The sequence below is a fragment of the Felis catus genome, chromosome A2 (assembly GCF_018350175.1).
Source record: "Felis catus isolate Fca126 chromosome A2, F.catus_Fca126_mat1.0, whole genome shotgun sequence".
Classification (NCBI taxonomy): Eukaryota; Metazoa; Chordata; class Mammalia; order Carnivora; family Felidae; genus Felis; species Felis catus.
In genome coordinates, this window is record NC_058369.1 from 61,186,405 (window position 1) to 61,208,829 (window position 22,425).

A 22,425-nucleotide genomic window follows, 5' to 3' on the forward strand; every position below is an offset into this window, starting at 1 on the left:
TTTGTTCTCACATTGTTTTCTTGACTTTTAGTGTTTTTTAAATTTTTTTAAATATTTATTTTTGAAAGAGACAGTGTATGAGTGGGGAAGGGGCAGAGAGAGATGGAAACACAGAATCTGAAGCAGGGTCCAGGCTCTGAGCTGTCAGCACAGAGCCCAACATGAGGCTCGAACTTATGGAGTGCGAGATCATGACCTGAGCTGAAGTCAGACACTTAACCAACTGAACCACCCAGGCGTCCCATTGACTTTTAGTATCTTTACCACCAAGTCTTTGCCTAATATATTTCCCAATGTATTTTCCAGGGACAGATTCTGTTGTATTTTTTTCCTTTGAATGAGACATATTTTCCTGTCTCTTTGACTTGTGATATTTTGTTGAACACTAGACATTTGAATCTAATAATGTGATAACTCTGAAAATTAGATTCTTCCCCTTCCCTCAGGGTTTGCTGTTGTTACTTGTCTTTTTGATTGTTATACCATTTCTGTGCTGAGAATCAGCCTGAGATATAGATTTAACTCTTCTCATCTCTTTTCCTTGGACATGCATAATTACTTTCTAATTTTTCCTGTATATGCAGGAGTGTTTGAATACCTTAGCCTTTAACATCTGGTTCTGACTCCCCATCTCCCCCCGACACACAAAACAAAAAATTAAGGGACAAAAGGGGGGAAAGGGCACTGGCCCTTTAAATATATTGTAACACACTTGAGCCAGATGGGGGAGGTGCAATAGCAATGGCTCCCTGCCTCTTTGAACCTCTATGATCAGAAGCAGCAGTGATCAGAGGAAAGATCCCTGATATTCAGAGGACAGAGTCCTTCTTGCCTGCTTGGCTCCCACAAGCTGTGTGCAAGCTGATCCAGCAACACGGCTGTCTGTCAAGTGGCTGGGGGTTGGGATGTGTAGTTACTATCATGCTAAGAACAGAAATAAAGTAAAATTTACCATCCAAGCCTTTCCTTAAAAGTTGCAAGCCTTCAACAGACTCGAGTTCCAAAATAGTTATATCAGATGATTCTGCAAGTACAATTGTTGTCTAAGGAGGGAAACAGATTCCTGAGGCTTCTGACCCCATCTTCCTAGAATCCTTCTTATTTGTTTTTTTCTATTCCGTGTGTTGTTCATCTCTGATCTCCATTACTTTCTTTCTGCTAGCTTTGGGTTTAATTTCTTCACCGCTTCTGAAAGACAGTTTGGCAGATACAGTATTCTTGGCTGACATCTTTTTTTTCCCTTTCACTACTTTGAATATGCTAGCCCACTGACTTCTGGCCTACAAAGTTTCAAATGAGGAATCTGGTGATAGTCTTATTGAAGATCCTTGTTATGTGAGGATTTGCTTCTCTTGCTGATTTCAAGATTCTGTTTTAGTTGCCAACAATTTATGTGTCTCTGTGTGGGTCTCCTTGAATTCATCTTATTTGAAGTTTAAGTTCTTGGATGTTTATATTCTTTCTTGGATGTTTATATGTCTTTCTTCAAATTTGGTAAGTTTTCAGGCATTATTTCTCCAAATAATCTCTCTGACCCTCTCTCTCTTCTGGGACTTCTACAATGCATGGTAAACCTCTAGGTGTCCCACAGGTCCCTTTGGCTTTGTTCATTTTTCTTCAATCTTTATTCTTTCCTTTCCTCAGACTTGATCATTTCAATTATCTTACCTTCTGGTTCACTGATTCTTCTGCCTGCTCAAATCTGCAGTTCTTCTCCTTAGCGCCAGAATTTCTTTGTGGTTTTGCTAATATTTCCATTTTGCTCATACATCATTTTCTTGATTCTCTCCATTGTCCTCCTTTAGTTTTTCGAGCATCTTTAACACAGTTGTTTCAAAGTCTTTCTCTAGATTTTCCAGCGGGCCTTTCTCACTGGACATTTTCTACTGTAATTGTTTTTTTCTTTGAATGGGCCATACTTTCCTCTTTCCTTGTGTGTCTTGTGACTGTTTTTTTCCCTGAAAACTTTATGCTTGAATCTAATAATGTATGAAGCCTGGAAATCAGATTCTTCCTTTTCTATCTTCCCAGGATTTTCTTTGGGGTTTGGGGGGGGGGGTTGTTTTTTGCTTTAGTTTTATTGTTGTAGGCTCTGTGTGCCTGAGATCAGCCTGAGGTGTAAACTTAAGGTCTTCTCAGGTCTTTCTGAGCCTGAACTTTTCCCTAGGCATGCACAAATACTTTCTAAATTCCCCTGTATATGTGGTCACTTTTGCCATTTAAGGACCTCGTCCTTAAATGTCTGGCTCCCAAAATGAGGAAAAGAGATAAAGGTGGGGGGAAAGGTGCCACCTCTTTAAATCTCTTGGAAGTCACTTCCGCTGTAGGGCAAGGGGCTTGAAACAATGGGAGGGAACATGCAGCAATGGCTGCCCGCTCCTGTGTCTGTACTTCCATGATAAGCAGCAGCAAGCACAAAACAGATCCTGGTAATTTGAAGGACAGGGCCCATATTGCCCACCCTGGCTCACCTAGATGTAAGCTGCTCCTGGAACAAATGTATGACTGTCACTGAGTGGAAGATGGGTGGTGGGTATCCATTGGTGAAACTGACCAAAATTAACTGCACTCTCCCATTCAAGCCTTCTTCAGGAAGTTACAAGTCTTTGAATAAACTAGAGTTCCAACATAATTAAGTCAAGCACATTCTGCCAGGACAATTGTCTAAGTAGGAAGACAGATTTCTGGTGCTTTCTACTCTGTCATCCTTTCCAAATCCCATAACTCTTTTTATACATTGAATTCCACTTATTAATGTTTCACTGAGGATTTCTGTATCTGTATTCCTGAGATATATTAACTTGTAGTTTTCCTTTTTTGGATGGTCTTTGTATGGTTTGGGCATAATACTGGCCTCATAAAATAAGTTAGAAAATCTCTCCTTTATTGTTTTCTGGAAGATAATGTGTAGAATTTGTTCTGTAGATGTTTGGTGGAATTCTCTACTGAAAATCTCTGATTCTTTTGTTGGATGTTTTTAAATTAAAAATTCAATTTTTTTAAGATTTACAGACCTATACAAATTATCTTTTATATTAGATGACTTTTGAGAAATTAGTCCATTTAAGTTGTCAAATCTATATATGTATAGTTCTATACCCTTATTATACTTTTGATGTCTGTAAGGCCTATAGTGCTAGCCCATTTCATTCCTGATATTGGTAATTCGTGTCATCCTTTTTTGTCTTATCAAAGGTTTGTCAATTTTTTCTAAGAACCATCTTTTATTTTCTCCACTGTTTTTCTCTTTTCAATTTGGTTTCTCCTCTTATTGTTTCCTTCCTTCTGCACCTCTACGTTTATCTTGCTCTTCTTTTTATAGGATAAATTGAAAGGTTAAATTATTTTCTTGAGACTTTCCCTCTTTTCTAAAGAATTTGGTGCTATAAAATTTCCTGTTAGCACTACGTTAGCTACATCCCACATATTTTGGTATGTTTTACTTTCATTTTCATTTAGTTCAATTGTTGTTTTTATTATCCTTTGAGACTTCTCCTTTAACCCATAAATTTAGCAAAATTGTTTAGTTTCCAACTGTTCCAAGATTTTCCTGTTACCTTTGTTACTGATTTCTAGTTTGATTCCATTGTGGCGAGAACACACACAGTAGGATTTCAATTGTTTTTAATATGGTGAAGCAATTGTTTTTAATATGGTGAAGCTTGTTTTATCACCCTATTGTGGTAAATGGCTTATCTTGGTAAACTGTCCATGAGAACTTGAAAAGAACGCCTATTCTGTTGCTGTTGCTGTAGTGGGGGGGGGGGGGGGGAGTAACCCTGTTGATTGAGTTATTACATATCCTGGCTGATTTTCTGGGTATTTTAATCAATTGTTGGAAGAGGGGTGTTGAGGTCTCCAATATAATAATGATTCGTCTATTTCTCCTCTCAGGTCTATTTTTGCTTTACATATTTTGTAGCTCTGTTGTTTAATGCATACAAATTTAGGATTGCCATGTCTTGATAGCCTGACCCTTTTCATCATATGAAAAACTCCTCTCTGTCCCTGTAATTTTCTTAGCTCTAGAGTCTACCTGATGTTAATACTACTGCCTTCTTTTGATTACAGTCTGTATTGCATACCTTCTTCCATCTTTTTACTTTCAACCTACCTATATCATTACTTTTGAACTGAGTTTTCTTATGGGGAGTATATATTTTTAACCACTCTGCCCCTTTCTTTTAATTGGTGTATTCTGACATTTACATTTAAGGCAATTATTGATATGCTAGGACTTCAGCGGGGTTTTCTTTTCATTTTGTTTCATTTCTTTCCTGTTCATTTGTCTGTTTTCTTTTTCCGGCTTACTTGTGCCTTTTGTTAGAATTCCATTTCATCAAAACTGCTTTTGAACTTACCTCTTTGAACAGACCCTTAGCAGTTGCTCTAGGTTTTATGTTACACATACATAACTTTTCACAGCACTCTGGTGTCAACATTTTACCAGTTCACGTGAAATGTAAAAGCATTATAATCCTTTAAGTTCCTTTACCCTCTGTCATTTATAAAACAGTTGTCCTAAAGATTCCCCCTGCAGGCTTTGAGATCCATATCAGACATTACCATTTTTGCTTCAACTATCAAATATATTTTATAAAACTCAACAAAAGAAAAATTCCATTGTATTAACTTAAATATTTACTCATTCTATTGTTCTATATCCCTTCTTGATGTTTCAAGATTCCTTCATTTATCATTTCCTTTCCAACTCAAGAAACTCCTTTAGCTTTTTTTTTTTTTTTATAGATAGATCCCCTGGTGACAAATCCTTACTTTTCTCTCATCAGAGAATGTCTTGATTTCCACTTTATTCCACAAGGATATTTTCACTAGGGAGACAATTCTGAGTTACAGTTCTTTGTTTTTAGCATTTGCCAATGCCATGCCATTTCCTTCTGGCCTCTGGTTTGTGGTAAGAATTCTGCTGTAATTTGGATTGGTTTTCACATACTATTTCTTTTTTTCAAGATACTTTGTCTTTAATTTTCAGAATTTTGACTGAACATATTTTGGCATGGTCTTTCTTGGGGTGTATCCCATTTGGGCTTAACTCAGTTTCTTGAATCTGTAAGTTTACGTCTTTTGCAAACTTTGGGAGTTTTTTCAGCCACTATTTATCCAAATACTTTTTCAGCTCCAAATTCTTTCTCATCTTCCTTGGGGACTCAGATGCAATGAAATGTTAGATCATTTGTTATACTACCACAGGTCCTTGAGGCTCTATTTACCTTTTTTCCCAATCTTTTTTTTCACTGTTGCTCCCTGTTGGATTAATTTCTATTGTTTTATCTTTAATTTCACTGATCCTTTCCTCTATCATCTCCACTCTGCTGTTGAGTTCATCTAGTGAGTTTATTATTTCCTTTATTGTATTTTTCAGTTCTAAAATTTCCATTTGCTTCCTCTTTATATTTTGTATTTCTTTGCTAAGACTTTCTGGTTTTTTGCTTGAAGCATTTTCCTAGTTGTTCATCAAAGCATTTTTATTATGCCTTCTTTAAAATCTGAGGTGCACCTGGGTGGCTCAGTTGGTTAAGCGTCCGACTTCAGCTCAGGTCATGATCTCATGGTTTGTGAGCTTGAGCCCCGTCTCAGGCTCTGTGCTGACAGCTCAGAGCCTGGAGTCTGCTTTGGGTTCTGTGGATTCTGTGTCTCCCCCTCTCTGTGCCCCTCCCATGCTCATGCTCTGTCTCTCTCAATAATAAACATTAAAAAAAATTTTTTTTAATCTGTCAGATAATTCTCATCTCTGTGTCATTTCTGGTTTGGAATCTGATAACTGTCTTACCTTACTCATTGAGACAGTCTTGGTCTGATGAATGATTCTCAAATGTACCCTGGACATTTTGAGTATCGTGTTATGAGACTCTGGATCTTATTTAAATCTTTTTTTTTTTTCAGGCCTCCTGTGACATCACACAAACACAAGAATGAAGACCCCACCTTATTACAGCCACGTGAAGATAAAAGTCCACCACCCTGGCTGCAAAGGTGGTTAATTTTATGTGTCAACTTGACTAGGCTACAAAATGCCCAGGTAGCTGGTTAAAAATTATTTCTGAATTCGTCTGTCAGGGTGTTTCCAGAAGAGATTAGTCTTTGAATTGGTGGACTGAATAAAGCAGATGGTCCTCTCCAATGTGGATGGTTATATCCAATCTGTTGAGGGCCTGAACAGAACAAAAAAGTGGAGGAAAGTTAAATTGGCTCTCTGCCTAAATGTTTGTACTAAGAAATCAATCTTCTGTACTTAGCGCTCCTGGTTCTCAGGCCTTCGGACACAGATGGAATCCACACCATCAGTTCTCCAGGTCTCAGACCTTCAAACTGCACCAACAGCTTCCCTGAGTGTCCGGTTTGTACAGAGCCAATCATGGGATTTCCATAATACCATGAGCTAATATCTTATAATAAATCTATCTCCCTTTCCTCACCACCCCGCCCCCGTTTCTCTAGAGAACACTAATACAGAGGGTGAGGAATGCCTTGTAACTGTTCTCCATGTCGCCTTCACAGACACTGTGAGAGAGAAAAGGTCTCATCATTGGGTGGGCATGATAATCCCAGTTCCTCTGGGCCTTCTCTGACATCACCCCAGCAAGGGAGGAGGACTGCCCCTTTACAACATGGCTATCATCAAACTCTAGGCTGATAGGGATGGGGCGCCATTTTGTTCCATGGTGTTTGACTTTAGTAAAGGAGTTATTGCCTATAGGTTTTCTGTCTTGCTAAGTTGCCCCTTTCCTGGTCCTTTGGTGAAAGAGAGGAGGCTACTTTTGGGGACTCCCCCCCTCACCACTCCCATTGGTATTCCCTGGTTGCTGGCTTCTCCAGCACCCAATCCAGGATATATTAAGCAAAAAGAGAACTCACTGTCATGTCATTTTCAGATCTCAAGATCCCTTCCCAAGTCTGCCATCTTCTCTCCACATTTCAGAGTTTGCTTATGTTTTGATAAAGCCCAATTTATTGATTTTTTTTTCTTTTATAACTCATGCTTATGTTATAGTTAAAATATCTTTGTTGAACCCCAGGTCACAAAGATTTTTTCATGTTTTTTTTCTACAAGTTTTATAGTTCTAACTTAATTTAACAATTAGGTCTATGACTCATTTTCATTTACTTGTAGCATATAACATGAGGCAAAGTTGCAGTTATTTTTTTATATGGCTGTGTAATTGTTCCAAAGCCATTCTCCACTGAATTGCTTTGGCACCTGTCTTAGTCCATTGGGGTCACTGTAACAGAAAAACATAGACTGGGGGGCCTTTTATAAACAACAGAAATATATTTCTCACAGTTCTAGAAGCTGAGAATTCCAAAATCAAGGCACGAGCAGATTCAGTATCTGATAGGGTCCTCTCTCTAGTTTATAGATGGCTGTCTGCTGTGTCCTCACATGACAGAAGGGACTAAGGAACTCTCTAGGGTCTCTTTTTTACAAGGGTATTAATGCCATTCATGAGGGCTCTGCTCTCATGAGCTAATCATTTGGAAAGTGCCCCACCTTCTAATACAAGGTTAGGATTTAACATATGACATTTAGGGGGACACATTCAGTCTATAGCTGCACCTTTTTGGAAATCAATATGTGGGTTTATTTATGTACTCTCTTTCATTTTCATATTTCATTTTCCATTCTTTGTTTCAAGACAACTTAGCTATATTTATGCCAACACACCTTTTCATTACATAGCTTTATATCTTGTAATCATATAGCCTGAGTACTGCCCATTCTGAATCCTCAGCATATCCACATAAATGTCAGAATCCGTTTGTAAATTTCTACCAAAACAAAAAAGCCTGCTGGGATTTTGATTTGGATTGCACTGAATATATGAATTCAGGAAGAACTGATATCTTAACAACATTGACTCTTCCAACCCATGAACACTATATCTTGCCATTACTTTGATCTTTAATTGCTCTGAGCAACGTTTGGTAGTTTTCAGTGTAAAGGTCTTCCAAATATTTTCTGAAGTTTATTCAGAAGCATTCCATATTTTTCATAGTACTGTATGTGGCATTAAAATGTTTTCTCAATTTCTGATTGTTAGCACGTAGAAATACAATTGATGATCTTGCATCTATAACAGCTAAAATATTATAATAGTTCCAGAAGCTTTCTGTCATCTCCCTCAGATTTTCTGTGTACACAAGCATGTCATCTGTGAATAAAAACATTTTTACTTCTTCCCTTGTCATTATTTCTTTTCCTTGCCTTCTAATAACAGCTAGAACATCTGGTACGCTAGATAGTAGTAAGGTTATGGGGTGATCTGGTGGGGTACTGGCCTGAGGGCCTTAGTATTTCACTAGGTGTGGCTAGAAGGCCTCCCTTAGTTCCTCAGCACTGGGGCCTGTCCATAGAGCAGCTCACAATATGGCAGCTGACCTCCATCAGAGCAAGGGAGTGACAGAGTAAGGAAGCAAGAGAGGTTGCCCAAGATGGAAGCCAGTCTTTTTCTTACCTTAATCTCAGAAATGACATCCTATCACCTTTTCTATTAATTAGAAACATCACTAAATATAGGAGAGGAGATTACGTAAGGGCCTGAATACCAGGAAGTGGGACTTGCTGGAGAACATCTTAGAGGCTCCCTACAACAAGCTCTCAATGGCCAAATCAAGGACAATCTTAGCAACATAACAGATAATGAAACTAATCAATTAAAAACTATACAATAAATAGCCATGAGTCCGTGCATATCAACAAAGTAACTGAATAAATAAATAAAAATTGGGGAGAAAAGGGATACCTGGCTGTCTCAGTCAGTGGAACACATGACTCTAGATCTCAGGGTCGTGAGTTCAAGCCCCACATTGGACGTAGAAATTACTTTAAAAAAAAAAAGTGTTAAATAAATAAATAATAAAAATGGGGGAGAAAAGACAGCTCCTCCTTACAGTAGAATTCTAATTAATAAATGTAGGAAGAGAACTAGAAATAGGTAAACACCACAGTAATAATTGCTGTAGACAATAACGTAACCTAAAGATAGTGAATGAAAGTGTGCTACATAAACTTTTACGTATCTCAACAAGCTACTTGTTAATTTAAAAAGAAATTTAACTTTACAGTTAAAAAAGAAATCTGACAAATATGTACATAACAAAGTGATCAGGCTTAATTAGTAATAAAACGTATCAATGTCATGTACCCTCTGATATGATGCATTGAGAAGAACACATCACTTCCGTAATAGTTTCGCCAAAAATGCAAAGTCTTAATCTCATCAATCAGAAAATCCAAACTGAAGGACACTCTACAAAATAACTTTCCCATACTCTTCAAAAATGACAAGGTCATCAAAGACCGAAAAAAAAAAAAAAAAAAGACTAGAATTTCTGCAGGAGGCTAAGAGCTAGGATAAACAAATACAACATGGCATCCTAAACCATGTCCTGGACCAGAAAACAGACAGTAATTGGACAAGTAATGAAATCTGAATGAAGTCTGTAAATTAGCCAATAGTATTGTATAGACGTTAATCTTCTGGACTAGCCAATTTTATTAGTTATATAATATGCTATTATTTTACTTACCCAGAGGAAGCTGGATGAACATACAAGAACTGTGTATTGTGGTTCTTATTATACTTTCAACAGCTTCACAGACACATAATTTACACACATTCCCCCGTCCCTCAACCCTAGGCAATCACTAACCTACTTTCTGTCTCTAGAGAGCTGCCTATTCTGGGCAGTTGACATAAGTGGCATCACACAGTATGTAGCCTCTTGTGAATGGCCTCTTTCATTTACCATGTTTCCAAGGTTCATCCATTGTCATGTCTTGAATTGTGACCCCTCCAAAAGATGTTGAAGTCCTAACCCCCAGTCCCTGTGAATGTGATTTATTTGAAAACTGGGTCTCTGCAGTTGTCAAGGTATAATAAGGTCATTAGGCTGGGCCCTAAACGAATGGACCCACATAAAAAGGAGAAATTTGGACACAGACGGAAATCCACACAGAAGGAAGACAATGTGAAGACACAGGGAGAACACCATCTACAGGCTAAGAATGCCTGAGGCTACCAGAAGCTAGATGAGAGGCAGGGAGGAGGTTCTCTCTCGCAGCCCTAAGAAGGAAACAACCCTGCCAATACCTTGATTTTAAACTTGTAGCCTCCAGGGGTGCCTGGGTGGCTCAGTCGGTTGAGTATCTGACTTTGACACAGGTCATGATTTCATGGCTCGTGGGTTTAAGCCCTGTGTTGGGTTCTGTGCTGACAGCTCAGAGCCTGGAGAGGCTTTGGATTCTGTGTCTCCCTCTCTCTCTCTGTATGCCCCTTCCCCACTCCCACTCCATCTCAAAAATAAATAAACATTAAACTTCTAGCCTCCAAAACCATGAGACAATAAATTTCTGTTCAGCCACCCAGTGTGGAGTACTTTGTTACCGCAATCTAATATATCCACACTGTAGCATATATCAGTACTTCATGCCTTTCTATTGCCAAACATATTCCACTGAGTGGATATATCATATTTGGTTTATTCCTTCAACATTTGGGCTGTTTTGGCCTTTTGGCTAGTGTGAATAGTGCTACTATAAACACTGACACACAAATTTCTATGTGGACACGCTTTAATTCCTCTTGGGTATATACCTAAGAATGGAAATGCTAGGTCATATAATTCTATGTTTAACTCCTTAAGGAACTGCCAAACTGTTTCCAAAGCAGCAGCACCAGCTTATGTTCCTGCCATGGTATGAGGGTTCCAACTTCTCCACACGCTCCCCAACATGTATTACCTATCCTTTCGATTACAGCCCTCCCAGAGGCTGTGAAGTGCTACCTCCTTGTGCCGTCGATCTGCATTTCTCTAATGACTCAGGATACTGAGTTTGTCTGCTCTACGTGCTTATGGGCCATTCCTTCATCTTCTTTGAGGAAATACGTATTCAAATCCTTTACCCAGTTTTTAATTAGTTTGCCTTTTTTGTAAGTTTATTTATTTAGTTTGAGAGAGAGAGCGTGTGCAAGGGAGGGGCAGAGAGAGGGAGAAAGAGGATCCCAAGCAGGCTCCACGCTGACAGTGCAGAGCACAACGTGGGGCTCGAACTCACAAACGCAACCATGATATCATAACCTGAGCCGAAATCAAGAGTCAGCCTGTTAACGAATGAGCACCCAGGTGCCCCCGGTTTGTCTTTTTTATTGAGTTGTGAGAGTTCTTATATATTCTGAATACCAGGCCCTTATCAAATATATGATCTGCAAGTATTTTCTCCCATTCTGTGGGTTGTCTTTTTGCTTCCTGATGGTGCTATTCACAACACAAAAGTTTTAAGTTTTTATAAAGTCCAATTTACCAATTTTATATCTTTTACTACATTCACAACACTTCTGTACATATAAAATTATATGGAAGATGGTGTACAAAATACACAATGATCAAAATAAAAAACTACATAGGGGCACATGGGTGGCTCAGTCGGTTAAGCAACAAACCTCAGCTCAGGTTATGATCTCACAGCTCATGAGTTCGGTCCCTGAGTGGGGGTCTGTGCTGACAGCTCAGAGCCTGGTGCCTGCTTCAGATTCTGTGCCTCCCTCTCTCTCTCTGCCCCTCTGCTCATGCTTCGTCTCTCTCAAAAATAAATAATCATTTTTTAAAAAACAATAAAAAAATAAAAAATAAACTACATATAAAAATTTATGTAAAACGTTTAAAATACTCTGCACTAAATTCCCAACAGGAGCTACAAAAGAATTTTTTTTTATTTGCTATTCAACACAATTCTGTTTCTTTTCTTCTTTCCTGTTATACAACTGATGCAAATCCTCTATGGAAATTTCAGAATTAACATTAGCAAACGCACCATCCAGAGATAACCATCATTGTCACTGAGGTTTCTATTCGTACACAAATACATAAGTATAATGAAAACCTAGGGTCTGGACTTGAAGCGTGTGATGGAAGAGAGGGCTGCGTGCATCTCCGTGGCAGGTGCCTCCCACAGGGCGCCCGCGGGCGTCGGTACTTACAGGCCGCAGTCCAGAGCACTACTGAGAACCACGGCCCGGGGGCGAGCCCAGCAGGCGAACAGAGAGCACGGCCACCCCGGCGAGCGCCTCTCTCGCCGCCGGCCGTCCCGGGTGTCAGGGCCCCGGCGGACGGGTGGCCACAGGGCTCACAGCCTCTCCCCACCTCGCCAGGCGGCGAGGAGCGTCCCGCTCGGCAGCGCCGGCCCCACAGTGCACCGCGGCGCGCACGCGCAGGCCGTCGAAAACGAAGAGACTAGCGCCCGCCACGCAGTCAGGCGGGATCGCGCCGCGCGGCCTTAAAAGGGCACCGAGCGGCGCCGGCATCATGTGGAGCTTGCGTCGCGTGGGGCGGCGCCTGAGGGGCGGCGGGGCGGGGCGGGGCGGGGCGGGGCGGGGCGGGGCGGGGCGGGGTAGGGTGGCAGGGCGGGGCCAGAGGAAGGGGCCTCTCGCCCGCGGCCCTTGCTGCGACCTTGCGGAACCTGCGTCGCTGTCCTCAGGTCGCCTGGTGGCGAGTCCCCTGAGCAAGGAAGGCTTGCCCTTGTAGAGGTGTCTGGGGGGCTGGCCGGGGAGTCGAGATTGGAGCCGGATCCGTAGGATAAGCAGGGATTCTGCAGGTGGAGAAAAGGGACACAGACGCCCTCGGCCACCGGGAGCCCGCGCGGCGTGGCTTGAAGCTGGAAGGGAGTGGCTTGGCAGGACTGGCCTTAGAGGCAGTGCTGGGATAACTTTTTTCTCCTGCAGGTAACTGGGAGTCCCTGTAGGCATTCAGTAGATTAGAATCTGGAACGTGTACAACAATAGAAAGAAAAAGTATTTCCGATTTCGCTACCTTACCATTTGTTGACAGTCTAGCATATCTGCTACCAGTCTTTACCATACTTTTTAAAAAATAACTGTAGGGGCACTTGGGTGGCCCAGTCCATTAAGGGTCCGACTTCTGCTCAGGGCATGATCTCCGGTTAGTGGGTTCAAGCCCCGCACTGGCCTGTGTGTTCACAGCTCAGAACCTGGAATTTGCTGCAGATTCTGTCTTCCTCTCTCTCTGCCTCTCCCCACTGATTTGTTCTCTCTCTCTCTCTTTCTCTCTCTGTCTCTCTCAAAAATAAGCTTTTTAAAAAATAAGTCATTGTAGCATATTTTGTATTCCACTTTTTCTCATAGCCTTTAAAGTGACCATTTTCCATGTTGTGAAATAGTATTCATGACCAATTTTAAAGGTTAACATTCCAGTAACTTATTTTACCATTACCTATAGTAACTAAATGCATGGGTGTGGGTGTTCCCCGAGGGTGGGATAGGGCATGAGGGCACTTTCAGTGGGACCTCAGGCAAGGCACCAATCATTCCCAGCCTCTGTGTCCCACATTTATATAGAAAGTTAAATGAGATGATACACTTTTAGCAAGTACTTGGCACACAGCAAGCACTCAAAGTGACTTAACTGCCACTGATATTCTGAATTCTTCATAAACTAAATAATGCTTTGACAGGCAGCTTGTGCACTGAGCTTAGGTTTCATTGCTAGATATGGAATTACACATTCTCTAAGGGTATGACTCATTTTTTGTAAATAGTTCTCCAAAAAGGAATGTTTTTGGCAAATTATTCTCTAAAAGGGGTCATCTGCCTTCCTAGGACTGACTTGGAGGCAGGTGAATGATATGCTGAGATCTGTGTGATAAAAAAACACTGGTGGTTGCATTGTGGGCTGGAGTAAGAGGGGCTTAGAGTGAAAGCCCCCCAAAGACTTGGCTCCAGTTACTGAGTAGGGAACAGACACCAAGGCCAGGGCAGGGCTTGGATGGCATGGCAGAGATGGAGTGGACTGGACTTGAGGAAGAGTGTGATGGAAGAGAGGGAAGCCCCAGATGGGCCCCTGGGTGGATGGTGTGTCCTTGCCTAAGTGTGAAGATAGAAATCTTGAGGGCAGGGAACAGGATGGGTGAGATGAGCAGTGTGATCTGACCCTACAGGTTGGAACTTGGAGGCTGATATGATCTGTAAGAGGAGAACCGGTAGGAACAAGTTTGGGGCATGAGGATGAGGTGGCAACCACAGTCACAGGTGACTGAAGTCATAAGGTGAGGGAGAACTTTCTTGAAAGGAATCACTGAAAGAAGGAACCAGACCTGGCCTTGTAGGGATGTGACCCATACAGGGGTCACAGGGCCCTTATGATGAAGGGTCCTGCCCTTGGTTTAATGGTCTGCAGTCACCAGCTTGAAATTCTTAATAATTATTGAACAAGAGACCCTGCGTTTTCATTTCACATATTACATAGCAAGTCATGGGAGAAACAACACGGCTGTGGGAAAGACGAACTTGAAAAGGGTGAATTTACCTCTCCTGAGGGACCAAACTGAACAGGAGCTCTTCAGGAAGAAGGAGAGTGGACACCAGCAGCACTATGAAGCCAGGGTCAAGAGAGGGGCCTCTACTGGCTGCCCCCTCACCTCCCAACTCACAGCCTTTGCCAACCAACGTCATCCCTTTTTTAGAAACTTCTAAATATTTGTAGATGATGTTTCACTTTATTGGAAAAATATTACTTCAGTTATTTTATGTGCAAACAAAAATGCCCATTTTAAAAATCTGAGTATGGGGGCGCCTGGGTGACTCAGTCAGTTGAGCGTCCGACTTCGACTCAGGTCATGATCTTGCAGTCCGTGAGTTCGAGCCCCGTGTCGGGCTCTGTGCTGACAGCTCAGAGCCTGGAGCCTGTTTCAGATTCTGTGTCTCCCTCTCTCTCTGACCCTCCCCCGTTCATGCTCTGTCTCTCTGTGTCTCAAGAATGAATAAAACGTTAAAAAAATTAAAAATAAATAAATAAATAAATAAATAAAATAAAAATCTGAGTATGTGTCCATGTAATATTTCTAAATGTCTTTAATAGGGACAGTGATTTATGTGGCAGAATTAGGTTTATGTTTATAGGACAATTGATAGTTAATGACAATATTTTTTGCTTTCTAAAGCGATACATGTCCTTTAGAGAAAATTTAGAAAATTCCCCAAAATGCAGTTTTTTAAAAAGTCATCTATAGCCCCATGAGGTATCTGTGGTTAACATTTTGATGGATTCCATTCAAGTCTCTTTGCCATGCACATGTTTCTGATTGTTGTAGTCACATGGTACACCGAATTTTATATTCTGCCCATTCCTCTCTTTTTTCCTTAATGCCATGACCTTTTCTCCTGTTACTCTGTAGTATTTAGAAACTGTAATTTTCAATGACTGTATAATACTTGATTTATCTTTTCCAAAAAGTTTCGTTAACTTTTTTCTGATTGAATTGTTCTTTGGAGAACTTGCACAATCAGGGAAGTATAGATAACACCATATTTCATCTATTCTACAGTGAATGTTTTTTCACACTTTCACATCCCTGAAATTGCAATGCTTCTTAAAATTGCTGTCAGCCAGGCAGCAGTGGTAACTTAATTGTCACCATCTGTATGTGTGAGCTGGTCATGGCAGTGACTACTGAGGCAAATTCATGGTTGGTGTATTGAGTTTAATTGCTTTAAAAATGTCTTCAAAAAGATACTGTGATTTAGTACTAGAAAGAAAAGCTTTTGTAAACATAGGCACAGAAACAGACGAGTAGGGAACACATTTTGTGTTAGTGGAACAGATATTTGTTGTTGGAGGAAGGATTGCAATCACCTGTTTCCACGCCAACCAAATGCTCCACAGGCCCCAGAAAGAAAGATATCACCAGCTCTCAGGTCAGGGAGGCTGGGTCCCCTGTGCTTGCTGAGGTTTGCGCAGAGAGGTTGTGTATCACAGGGCTTTGCAGAATGGGTCTCGATGGCATGGAAGGAAACTTGGGAAAGAATAATGAAGGACTCTGTAAAAATTTCCACATGGCATTGCCTGGAAGGCACAGAGGATGATTGACAGAACATCCATGACCCAGGGTGAGCTTTAGACTCAATGGATACAATCGATTTATTTATTTCCCTTCTTGTTCCTTTTTTTTTCTTTTTCTGCATGCAAAGTGATACTTGATCTTAAAAATAATATTAACAACCTATGCCCAAGAGCTTAGAAGTTGTTCTTTCAAAAAATAATTTTAAAATAAAATTAAAAGTAGGGCGCCCAGGTAGCTCAGTTGGTTAAGCTTCCAACTGTTGATTTCAGCTCAGGTCATGATCTCACGGTGGTGAGATCAAGCCCCATGCTGGGTGTGGAGCCTGCTAAGATCCTCTCCCTCTGCCCCTACCCTGCTCACACTAAAATATATACACACATATATATGTGTATATATATATATATATATGTATATATATATATATATACATATATATATATAATTTTTTTGAGAGAGAGCACTAGCGGGAGAGGGGCAGAGAGAGGGGGAGACACAGGATCTGAGGTAGGCTCCAGGTTGTGAACTGTCAGCACAGAGTCCGACGTGGGGCTCCAACTCATGACCTGCGAGATCGTGACCTCAGCCGAAGTCGGATGCTTGACGGAGTCACCCAGACGCCCCAAATTACATTAAATTAAATGTCTCATGTATAAAGAGAGTGCTCAATCTTAATTGCCATGTGCCTTCTTTCTTAGTTATACACAAAATAAAATTGTATCTTAATTGGATGGCATCTTGGGTTCGATGAAACAGTAAAAGAATTGAGTGCGTCCAAAGGTTTGCTCGACTATTTTTCCCGGGTGATACCCTTGTGCTTTTAGCCTTTCCCGGTTTCAGGACTTAGGTTTATCATCTTTGTTATGTATAACAATCATTACTATACAGTCATAACCTGTGGAGTCCTTTACAATTAATCAAATATTTTATTTACATATGTATTGAATAAGTAGTAAGTTCCCATGGTTCAAAACTCAAAAGGTACAAAAAGATCTGCAGAGAAAGCCTCACATCTGCTCCTGCCCCCAGCCGTCCACTTCTCGCTGGGGCCACCAGTGCTACCGGTTTCTTCCTCCGGTACCAGATACCTTCTACACACTCCTCACCTGTGTTCACAGTGCGTCCTGTACGCGCTGTCTTCCCGGATTCCATGCTGGGGACACTTGTGCGTGCTATACACACTACAAAATGTATAGCCATCCGAAAGTGCTGGCTACTTGGCCAGCCAGTGTTAGAATTACAACTTAACAGATAATTATACCGAGGCCCAAGGAGGTCACAGTGATCTTCCCAGTGGTAGAGCTGGGACTCAGACCTGGGTCTTCCAACCGCATTAGATAAGCACAGAAATGCGACACATGGGAACTAGTTTCTTTCAAATCACACCATTCTTTGAAATGCCAGTTAGCATTCGAAACTCCTCAGTATTGGTTGGAGTCTATCAATGGAGACCACTCCTGGCCTTTCAGGAATGGTTGTCTTAGTAATCCACTCTCCACAACACCAAAGAGGGAGGTGCATTCTCTGGACAGGGAACAGCCCATGCTGTTCAGAAACCCCTGGAGTCAGGGGGAACCAGCCGGGACCGCCAGCTTTCCCTGCCCCCATGGCTCTCATGGTCTCCCCAGGACTTGCCCTAACAGACCTTCCATCAAGGAGCCAACCTGCTCATGCATAGAATATAAGCAACGCCCTGGGAGCACAAGTGAGCAGGAAAGAAACTGCCGTGTGAAAAGTGTCTGGGGCCACACTGCACTTCTGAGTGTGTCCACAGGTCCCCTTGCATGACCTTAGTTCCCCACATTCACTGCTGCCATGACAACTCTGCTTACTGAGCACGGGTACCCCGTTTAGACACGTTACTTATTACAACTGGCCGGTGGAATTCTGGTGGGTGTTTGAAAACCAGCCCTCTGGCGTAAGACATGGCCCCGAGTTGTCATGCGTGCTGGCTTCCGCGGTGCAAATAATCTCACCGTGGCCAACCGTATTTGGTGGGGACTGGGAGAAGTACAGGATAGCTAGGGAGGTGGGGGTCACTACAATGCTCAGCATGCTCAGACACGTGAGGTGGCATCAGGAGGGTCTTTGAGGATGAGCTGTTTCAGGCTGAATTCGGGTCAGGAAGAATGTCAGCCATGTACGTGCATGAGCCCTGCACCCCGGGTTTACCATACCCTGAGAATGACCCCCGTGTCCTTAGTCACCCCCAGAGCCCCAGGATGTGCCACACCCTTGTGGTGGGGAGGACAGTAGGGGAGGTAGAGAGGTGGCACGCAGGAGCCCTGCCCTTAGGTTAGGACTCTCTGTAACCTTGGACAAGTTACTGGAATGTTCCAAGTTCCCTTTCCTTACGACTGAGCAGGGCTCCTGAGACCGAGCAGCTGAGGTGAATGGAGCGTGGTGTTCAGCACAGCAGGGCAACAAGGCCCTACAGCAGTGAAGTCTGGCGCTGCTAGGCCAGTAGGTGGGCAGAGTGAACCCTTCCGTGACTACCGGGACGTCACACAGAACAACTCAGGTTGTTCACAGAGCCTGCTTGGGATTCTCTCTCTCTCTCTCTCTCTCTCTCTCTCTCTCTCTCTCTCTCTCTCTCAAAAATAAATAAACATTTAAAAATAAATACATAAAGTGCATTTATTTAACACTTACTATGAGATTTTTAGACATACCAAAAATTATTTTGTTCATTGCCTCCTTTGACTACAAATCTTACTTAGTGTCGTGGCACCAAATCTCCTTACAGTCATGAGGACAAATGCCCACGTTTACCTGACCCCCAGGAGGCAGCCATGCCTGCTCCACGGCTGCCGATGGTGGCACTGACTCACGCCAGTGCCCGGGCTCCAAAGGTGTGCCCTGGAGTCCATGTGCCAGACAGCCTGGAACCATCCCAAGTGATCTCTGTGCATCTCCCCCATCCCGATGCACCCACGCGGTAGAACAGGAGAGAGCGAGGGAGGAGGCCTGTGGCATTTTCATCTCCCACGGCAGACGGTTATATGGAGCCGCCAGGAACCCCCAGCCCAGCACTCACCTCCTCTTTGTGACCGTCTTCGCTCAAGGCGGTCTGTTCCCCTCACTCGTATCAGCCACAAGTGTTTGAGAAGTGGCAGCATCCCCTCTGCATCAGGTCTGCTCTCTGTTCTGCACTGGAAGGAGGTGAGCACCGTGGGTGAGGCTGTCACCCCTTCTGCCTTTTCATCACCATGAGCCACACAGGAGCCTTGGCCTCACCTCTCATGAGAGAGGGTGGTGGGCAGAGAAGCAGTCAAGTTCTGCGATCAAAGGCCAGAAGGGGGCTTTGCAGACCCGCGGAGTTGGGAAGGAAGCCTCCAGACCTTGGACCTGGAGATCAAGGTGACCACAGGGGGCTGCTTTGCTCCAGCAGCTCCCAAGTTATAGCACAGTTTCACTGCTGAAGCACTCCAGTGAGATTACTGAGTTTAGTCACACCACCACTTCCTGAGCAAAGCAGGCAGCAGTCGGAGCCTGGTCGGAGTCCGTTGTGGGGGTCCCCAGGGGGGGCCCTCTGTTACCACAAGGCTACCTTTTGGATTCCATAGCCCTATTCCCTGCCTCACCATGGTGAGAACTGTCTTTGAAATGTTTGTTTCTCTTTGCTATCGCTTTGTTCTCTGCTTAAGCCAAATGACAAATCTTAATAGAGGAGAAGAATGCCATTGTCACCATACCTCCTGGGAAGCTTCTCAGCATGGCTCTGCCACTTCAGACAGTGGCCACCTTGTACCTCGCAGCAAGTTCACATTTCAGAGACCAATCAGAAGCTCAGAGAGGGAGAATCTAGGTTCAGGTTGGTGTTGAGACCACGAGTGCCATGTTCAAGCACAACAGCTTTAGACCCAGGAATCTGGTGACCTTTCTGAGTCCAGTCAGTTTCCCGAGCCTGCTCTCTCTGCTGGAGAAATGGAGCAGAGAGAGTGAAGGCAACGCTCTCAGGTCCACAGTGTAAGTTATCATTCACCCTTTGCAAGCCTGAGTTGTGCTCTATACCTGCCAGGCTGCTTGGACAGGGGCCCACAGTCTCTCTGGCACATCCCCTGGACTCTCTCCCCCTGGGGAACTTGTCTGCTTATCATGCCTTCCAGGGCTCCAGTCAGCCTCAAGAACAGGCTTCTTAGGCCAAAACCTTATTTTAAGACTCACCATGGTGCACTGTTGTCCAAATGCTATGTTTCCAAGGTGAGTCCCAGGCCAGCAACTGGGGAGCAGATCCAAAAACCCACCTTTGGGGGGATGTGCTGTTCTTCCCTGTGGACCAGATAGATCAGGAAGCTGCATGATCTTAAGCAACCAATCTACCACGAGTGGAAGTCTATTAACTCTGGCCAGAAGCGTCTGCGTTTAGGGGGTGGTGCCGAGATCCTGGCCCTTTGTCAAGCTCCAGGAAGACCCAGCAGTTCTAAGACTATGGCACAAGTCCAGATTTTCTGACAGGGGATTAAAACGCTGGGACACAAATGTCCAACAGGCCTAGCCGCTGACCCTGAGCACTACATCAATGCATGGGACGCCACGCCACTTCACTTCAAGTGGTCAGGGTTGGGCAGATTTCTGCAATTCGAGAGCAAGTGTCTTTAAGGGCCAGAAAGGCACTTGGGGAACTGCTCTGCAGAGCTCTCTGCTTGAGGTCTGTAGTGGGTACCCAGTGGGAGGTGGTGCTGAGAAAGAGCCTGGAGGTCACCATGGACCCTCACCCACCCACCCCCACCCTGTGCCTCTGTTCTTCCACTGGCCCTTCTCATTGTGCCACCTGCTTCCTCCCCAGCAGTGCTGGGTGAGGGTTGGACCTGGATTAGATGGTCCTCTGACAAATGGAGGATGTGACTGCCATTCCCCACAACGGCAGCCCAGAGCTGTGTGCTGTCTGCTGGTGAAGGAGGAAATACCTGCTGTTCCCCCTGGCCAGTCCGCTGGCCTCATCAGCCCCCACTCTGGTTTTTCCCTGTTGACAGATTTTATTACTAACAAAACCAGACAGCTATGGAGAATCTGTAAAAATCCTCTATCAGACCAAATAGCAGCTTCTTGATTTCTTTAAAAAATGTCTCCTTCTGGGGCGCCTGGATGGCTCAGTTGGTTAAGTATCCGACTCTTGGTTTCAGTTCAGGTCATGACCTCACGGTTTCTGAGATGGAGCCCTATATCGGGCTGTCTCTCTCTCTCAAAATAAATAGTAAACACTAAAATTTTGTTCAAAAAAAATCACCTGATCACACACAAGATCACACTGCTCTCCATAAAGCCTGCCAGGGATTCAGTTACACCTAGAATAAAGTGTCAAGCCCTTCCCTGACTCACAGGGTCCTCCTGGTCCCAGTTTCCACCCTCATGCTCCATCCTCAGCCCATCATTAGGCTGGATCCTGCCTCGCAGCTCCAACACATCTTGCTCCCTCTGCCTGGAGCACTTCTTCTCAGACCTGCCACAGCTGTGCTCCCCATCCCATATCCAGGCCTTTCCTGGCCTGTCAAGTGGAAATAGGCTCCCATACCCTAGAGCAGAAAACAGAATCCTGGTGCCCCCAACTTTCCACACCAGGGAACACTCCTTAATAACCTTCTCTCATGGAGCCCGTGTCTTCCTGCTTTTCCCTTCAGTGTAGATGCACCTGGTTAGCACACTGAGCGGATCTACTTCCGGAACAAAGAGACCTGCCTCTTTTCAAGCTGGTAGGTTCTCTCCAAGTTGACTAAAATGTTGAAAAGTGCTCCCAGACCTCTTAAGGGTCCAAGGACCCTATGTGGGGCTTACCAGCTAGGTGAGTGAAGAAACTGGGAACTAGGACATGTTTAAATAGAGAATATTCCCAGAGAAAGAAGAAAAAAGATGCATTGGGGCCAAAAGGAAGAAGGCAGGATAGTCAGACTGAGGGCTGAACTTCCCTGAACATGGAGGGTGACAGCCTGGGATGGAGCACAAAGTCACCTGAGGGGGTGTGACGGAAAAACAAGGGCAGTGGAGACGTTACTGAAGAAAAGAAGACTTAGAAATTGAGAGAGTTGGGAGACCCCCGAGGCCTCCCATTGCTACAGCTCGCTTTTCTGATGCAAACACAGCAGTGAAGTCAAAGTGGAGAAATGGGGAAAGCTGCACCCTTGCATCAGAGAAGACCCAGGAAAGACTGGTGGGGGGGGGAGGGGGGGTTGCCGCTCTGCCCATGAGATGCCAGAACTTCTGCCTGTAAGGCAAGCAGCAATGACAGAATGTACAGAAGTAAAAGCGGACATAACCAATGAACAAGGTTTGTGTCCAAATAAAGTTCACGAGCCTTTATCTACACAATCAGACCCCAACACCTTAAGATTTCAGTAGCTGATTCGGCAGCAAGTCCTGACCCGAACTGCCACGAAGCTATTTAGTCTTTCGCTGGCCGGCTTGGGTGACGTTTCACAGAATGGGTGCGGAATTGGAGCGCGCTGGGATGCTGCTCAGGACCCTGCGGGAGGGCTTCCCGAGCGCACAGGACACGCGTGGTGCTGCTGCTCCGAAACCCTAGAGGCTGCGTGCACCTGCGCAGGGCCGTGGGGTGG

The 22,425-nt window shown here is 43.7% G+C and overlaps 1 protein-coding gene across 2 annotated transcripts in view; it reads right to left on the reverse strand.

The window, feature by feature from the left end:
• The window catches only part of URGCP (upregulator of cell proliferation), a 58,071-nt gene extending 45,846 nt beyond the window's left edge, over positions 1-12,225 (reverse strand). Inside the window, exon 1 of one of the 2 annotated variants that reach the window (XM_011280280.4) lies at positions 12,000-12,225. The gene's annotated coding sequence lies outside the window, so the exon portion shown is untranslated. The remainder of the gene's footprint in view (positions 1-11,999) is intronic. The other variant, XM_019825176.3, reaches the window with a different exon arrangement.
• Between the last annotated feature and the right edge of the window lie 10,200 nt (positions 12,226-22,425).